Source organism: Echinops telfairi, unplaced genomic scaffold (genome assembly GCF_000313985.2).
Source record: "Echinops telfairi isolate 266 unplaced genomic scaffold, ASM31398v2 ScPeMD7_7468;HRSCAF=8506_0, whole genome shotgun sequence".
Classification (NCBI taxonomy): Eukaryota; Metazoa; Chordata; class Mammalia; order Afrosoricida; family Tenrecidae; genus Echinops; species Echinops telfairi.
In genome coordinates this window covers 33,802,703-33,809,461 of record NW_022111369.1, presented here as the reverse complement: position 1 = coordinate 33,809,461, position 6,759 = coordinate 33,802,703, and the positions used below count along the sequence as shown (strand labels likewise).

General features: G+C 44.0%; 1 pseudogene; it reads right to left on the bottom strand.

Annotated features, from left to right (window-relative positions):
- Positions 1-52: 52 nt before the first annotated feature.
- On the bottom strand, positions 53-1,259 carry LOC101644768 (annotated as a pseudogene).
- Positions 1,260-6,759: the final 5,500 nt, after the last annotated feature.

Genomic DNA, 6,759 nt, shown 5'->3' with positions numbered 1-6,759 from the left:
CCCCCAATAAAATAATTTTTAAAAAATGCTCTGCTTTTTAAATTTCTGAACTTCAATACAAATTAAAATAAGTCATATTGGGGTCTTTTAGGAGACAAAGCGCTACCTTCATCAGTGTAGCTGAGCCTCTTGATTGATAACCAGGTCCCAGGTGGGTTATAGTCCTGACCAAAGGGTTAGGCCCACTGGGAGGAGGGGTCATGATACTTCCAGGAGGTGGAGTAAAACTCGCTCTGGGTGGACAGGCCCCAGGTTGAGTTGGAGCCACAGCATACTTAGCAGGCTGCAAAGTTTGGGAAGTACCCGTTTGTGGAGGGTATGTGCTCACCTAGTACTGCTGTGGAGGTGGAGCAGGCAGTTGTTGGGGCTGACCAGAACGGGTAGGAGCTGGTGCTGGTCATGTCCCTGGAACAGCTGAGGTTGCTGGGCCCAGGCTGCTGGCCGTCATTTGCTGCTGAATACTGCTGAATACTGAATACTGCAGTGGAGGCTGAGGTGGGCTGGCGGCTGCTGAGGAACATAGCTGGCCTGTTGCTGGTACTGTTCATACACCTGACCTTCCATCTGACCTGCTTGGGTCCGCGCACCTGTAGACAGTGGCGGTTGTGGTGGGTGAGCCGCAGAGGAAGAGGAAGCAGTGCTGTCTGGTGTGCCTGAATGGTCTTTGGCCTTGGGCAGGAGCACGAGGAGGCCCAAAAACCTGATCATTGGTTAAGCCAAATGCTGACATGACAGTTTTATAGATTTCATCTTGCTTTCTCAAGGGATCAAGAGCTGACATACTTGCTGCCACGTGAGTAGTTTCCTAGAAGAACCAGAAGGTGCAGACTTTTTTCTCTACCATCCACGGCATCATTTTCAGGAATATTGGTGGCGGGTACTGATTCTCCAGGGGGTTCTATCCAATAATCCATTCACTTTGTTTCAAAGTTCTGTCAGTTCTCAACGGAGGTATCTCACCTGGCTTGATTCAAGGGGCCTTGGTTGGCCATTAACAAATAAGGTCACCTTTAGTTTCCTACACCGAATTGCAAAGGAAGGGTCAGAGCTATCCGAAAATTGTTATAACATCTCCATCTTCATCTTTATACTTTTGGTAACTTCATCACTACTCAAAAGTTTCCCTCTGAACACTCCTTGCATCATTAGCACTAATTCATCATCTGTAATATTTTCATTATGCATGGGGATTGGCCAAATATCTTCCCCAAGTTGAGCTTTGATGATTCGTTCCCACTAAGGTCCAACTGTGTATTCATGGGGGACTCCAGGATGTTCTGAAGCAGTGGTTCTCAACCTTCCTAGTGCCACAACACTTTAATAGAGTTCCTCATAGTGTGGTGATCCCCCAACTATAAAATTATTTTCATTGCTACTTCATAACTGTCATTTTGCTACTGTTATGAATCAGGTGACCCCTGTGAAAGGGTCATTCGACCCCCAAAAGGGTCGCGACCCACAGGTTGAGAACTGCTGTTCTAGAGGCTCCATCAGATTATGTGATAGCAGGAAAGCTAGTGGAGTAGAGCTACAACCAGTAGCGAAATAGTAGTTTGGTCAAAAATAAAGCTTTAGGTTACAGATACTGAAATATTGGGACTTTTACTACCACAGCACATTATAATCTGTACTGACTGATCTGGGGTTGGAGATATTATAATTAGATAATGTCAACCCTATTCATTTATTTAATAATGTGCAAATGGAACATAAAGGTGATCTCAGATATGCAAGGGTTATCAGACTATATATAATTTTTTTAATGCTTTACATATCTATCCAAAAGTGAAAGTACAAAGCAAACTATGAGGTACTGGAAAATGAAATTCTGATAAGACTAAGAGAAAGCAGTAAATTCTGGTAAAAGAATTGTATATGTGAAGTGGTTGCAAAACTGAATGCAAATATCACACCAATTCTTTTTTTTTTTCTTTCACACCAATTCTTAAGAGAATAGGAAGAAAGGGCTAAATAATAACATTCTCTATCTAAATGCCATATAATCTCAGTGAAAACTGAACAGAGAAGGGGGAAAGTTACTAAATTCATTGCATCAACCAGAAAGAATTTTAAAAATGCCATTTTACTACCAACCCTGAAGAGCCTAGAAGTAGGGTTAAGTATTATATTGAAATTCCCTGAAAAAAAAAGAAAAGAAATTCCCTTCATTGTGACATAAGAAGGTAGCGACCTGAGAAACTGGCTGTGCGTTCTCTGGAAATCCTCTGCACTGCTGTTTTCAGTTATCTTTTTTCTATCTCTAAGCCTGTTCTAAAACAAAAAGTTAATTAAGAAAAAAAGAAAAATTCTTAAAGATGGTTTAGGAAAGGTTGGTGGTGTAAAACCACCCAGTAGTTCTGCAGGAGAAAGATCTGGCAGTCTGCTCCGTGGCGACAACAGCTAGGAAAAGCCAGAGGGCAACTGTCCTCTGGACCACCACAACACAATAGCATCCAACAACGGCAGCAAAAAGGAGACTTTTAGTTCAAGAGGGCAACATAAACAACACTTTAGTTTGATCCCTTTTCCAAAAAGTAGAGAAATAATGTAACAGAAACAAAACGAAAACATTGTCTTCAATGAAAGAAGGAAACGAATATAGCCTTAAATGATGAAATAGGAATCATTAAGCAGGGAAGTAAAACGAGGGGAAAGACTGATTGCTGAGCCCCCAAAGCGGCGCTCTCTAACACAGAGCAGAAAACAGATTTTTTTGTTCAAAGTTTCCAAATCCTGAAAGACTGTGGGTAGTGAGCAACATCTTGGGGGCCTGGAGGCATCTCCAAAGTGGAGCAGCTAATCTGCAGGGGAGGCGAAAAGGAAGACGCCAGGCTCGGGTGCCATCCTTACAATTTTCCGTCTGTTCTCTGAGGAAGTGGGTTTCTGGAGGTCGAGCCCAGCGAGGGAAGGGAGAAGCGAGCCAGTGAGCTCATGCCTTCCCCCGCCTGAAAGCAGGTTTCTGCCGATCGCTCGGACAAGGGCTGGGTTTCTTGGCAACCATAGTTGCGGAGGACGCCAGCAAAATAAACTCTCCACTCCGATGACTCCATCCTACGTCAGTTCTAATGGCCCTCAGACACCTCAGAGAGAAAGAAGCTCCTCACTGTGCGGCGTGAACCCCGAGCCACAGCTACTGCCGTTGAGTTGATTCCGACTCACATCGACCCTTTGTAGGATTCCTGAGGAGAAACATCATGCGGGGAGCAGGCAGCCTCATTTCCTCACAGAGGAGCAGATCGGTTTGAGCAATCGGCCTTTCTGTGAGCAGTCCAGCACTTACTAGACAGGGCCTCCAGTCTGGAATATAAAGAGGACATTTTTTGAAATTCACACACACACACACACACACACACACACACAGTAGTAATGAAACATGGAAACTTTCAAGTTTATCAAGTCTGGCAACGTCGCTTCCGTTTTTATTATATTAAGTTTCAATTGAATATAACTTATAAGAAAAGAATAAAAATCCTTCATGTTGCAGTTTATCTGATTCCATTTCCATGATTAAATGTGGTTGTTCTTGTTAGACAGCACCGAGTCAGTACAACACTGCCCTGGCCTGTGTCACCCTCACAATCATTGTTACGTTTGTGCCCATTGTTGAAGCCACGGTGACAATCCTGGCACTTGCCTGCTTTTTCCCTGACCCTCTTCTTGACCAAGCCGGATGCCCTTCTCCAGGGTTGGTCTCTACGAATCGCAGGTCCAAGGCACCTGAGAGGAAGTCTTGCCACCCTTGCTTTGAAGAAACTTTCTGGCAGCTATTTTGTGGTCGTCCATGATACTTTCAACAGTCTTCTCAAAACACCGTCATTCAAAAGCCTCAGCTCTTCTGCGGTATCCCTTATTCACTCCCCAGCTGTCATATGCACATATACATATGAGTTGATTGACAATACCGCTGGCTTAGGTTATGCATATCTTTTATTGATTTATTTTCAACAGTTTTGTTGGCACATAATTCACATATCATACTAATTGAACGGTTCTATTGTTCAGTCACATCGAGGGGAGTTGTACAATCACCACCAATCTATCTTAGAGCCTCCTCCACCCCCAAATGGTCACATTGGCTTCAAACTGAGCTGTGCAATCACTATCAGTTCTAGTGCTCCTTCCCCCCTCCCCACCCTGCTCACTGTTCACACCCTTCCATCCCCATCGCCCACCCCCACCCCTGCATTCCCTACAACACCTTGTATCAGTTATTATCATCATGCATCCCTTTCTCCTGTGCTTTACAGTTGGGAACCCCAATAGAAAACAGTGCAAGACAAATCACACTAAGGTGGTAAGGAGAAGACCATCTTAGTATAAAGGCAAAACCACAAAAGATGAGTAAGAGCGAGAAGACCCCCATCAGCATTCAAATAGCTAGGGAAAACGTTTCTGTCATGGGATATCTAAGGGATACTTGCACCCAGTACTGATTCAGGTCGTGTTTATAGGGGAGGACAACTGGCCTGGCACCAAGTTCAGTCCTGCATTATCAGGATTACAGTCGTCTCTGCCCGATAGTAAGGCTGTTCAGGACGCGTGCCTTTGGCTAGAGTGGGTCTGCCAACAGTTCGGTCTGACTAGATACTCTGCAGAGGGGTTTTTGGCTCCCACTGTCCTCCATAGCCTTCTACAAATTGGGTGTTCATAATCTTAGCTCTGATACTTTTCTAATCTCTGTATTCCAATTTTGTAATTGCCATTTTTGGATTATACAAGCTGGTGTGCTTCTTCTGTGTGGACTTACTTGCCCCCAATCAATTCCAACCAATAGCGAACCTGTAGGACAGGGTAGAACTGTCCCTGTGGGCTTCCAAGTCTGTGAATATATACTGGGGTAGAAAGCCTCACATTTCTCTTGATTCAGCAGCATGATTTATAATCCACTACACCCCCAGGCTCCTAATGGCGAGGTAGGATGTACAAATGCCATGGCCACCAAGGGGATGGATGTTGTTGTTAGGGGCTGTCTAGTCTGTGCCGACACTTACACCGCCTCATCCTCAAATTTGTTCTTGTTTGAGCCCATAGTTGTAGCCATGGTTTCAATCCATCTTATTGAGGGACTTCCTCTTTTTAGTTGCCCCTCCACTTTACCAAGTATGATGTCCTTTTCCAAAGACTGGTCTCTTATTCTTGCCTCTAGGCAAGAATTCTGTTGTACTTCTTCCAAAAAGATGTGTCTGTTCTTTTGGCATCCACGGCGTGCTCAATATTCTTTGCCATCACATAGTTCAAGGGCATCATGGGTTCCTCCTTGCTTTTGAGTACTTCAAAGAGTTCTTGTCCAGCAAATTGGAGCAACACTAGGGACATGGTGATGACACGTTGTGCTGCTAAACACAGTCAGTAGTTTGAAGCCACCAGCTGCTCCACGGGAAAAAGATGAGGCTTTCTACACCAATAAAGAATTACAGTCTTGGAAACCCACAGGAAAAGCTCGACCCTGTCTGGTAAGGCTGCTATGAGCTGATACTGACTCAATGACAATGAATTGTACAGGAGATTTACCCAAGCAATGCATCATTTGATTCCTTGCCTACTGCTTCCACGAGCATTGATTATGGACCCAGGCAAGATGTAATCCTTGAAAATTTCCATCTTTTCTCCATTTATCATGTTACATATTGGTCCAGTTGTGAGGGGTTTTGCTTCCTGAAGAGTGAGCTGTAATCCTCACTGAAGGCTGCAATCCTTGATCTTCATCAGCAAATGCTTGAAGTTCTTCTCACTTTCAGCAAGCAAGGGGATGTCGTCTGCCTATAGAAGGTTGTTAATAAGCCTTCCTTCAGTCCTGATGCTGCACCCTTCTTCATCTAATCCAACTATTCTGATTATTTGCTCAGCCTCCAGATTGAGTAAGAATGGTGAGGGGATACAACCCTGACGCACACCTTTCCTGGTCTTAAACCATGCAGTATTCTTTTATTCTGTTCTCACAGCTGCCTCTCGGTCCGTGTACAGGTTCAGCAAGAACACTATGAAATTTCTGGGAATTCCATTCTTCTCAAGGCAATCCATAGTTGTTATGATTCACTCAGTCGAATGTCTTTGCATAGTCCACGAAATGCAACTACACATCTTTCTGGTATTCTCTGCTCTGGTGTTCACCCAGGATCCATCCATCTAATGTTAGCAATGATAGCCCTCATTCCATGTGCTCTTCTGAATATGACCTGAACTCTGGCAGTTGCCTGTCAGTGTACTGCTGCAACCGATATATAATCCCTTGATGTACTAGTGAGGGTTTTGGATAGATTGATAATAATATATAAGGAACATGGCACCCTGGGAAAGGGATGAGGCAAATAAGTTACATAAAACTCTAACACACCAAGTGGTTAGTTTTGCCATCCTACTAGGCTTAGAGGAACATTGATAATGTAGTGGATTACAATTTGGACTGCTAACTACAAGGTCCATAGTTCAAATCCACCGGCCACTTTGAGGGAGAAAGATTCAGCTTTCTATCCTGTAATGATTTACAGCCTTGGAAACTCACAATTCTATTCTGTCCTATAGGGTCACTATAAGTGTAAATCAACTTGATGGAAGTTTTGTTTCTTTGTTTTTTTAATTTGACTAGGTTTAAAATGAGTCATCCCAGAGGGGGAAAGGGAGATCTCAATATTATTAAAAAAAGAAGAGCCAGGAGGGGAGCACATCCTTTAGCTCTGCGACCCCTGCACCACACCTCTTCAATCCAGGGGCCAAAGGGCTGTGACACCAAAGATGGGGAGAGAAGCAATGGCAGAGAAG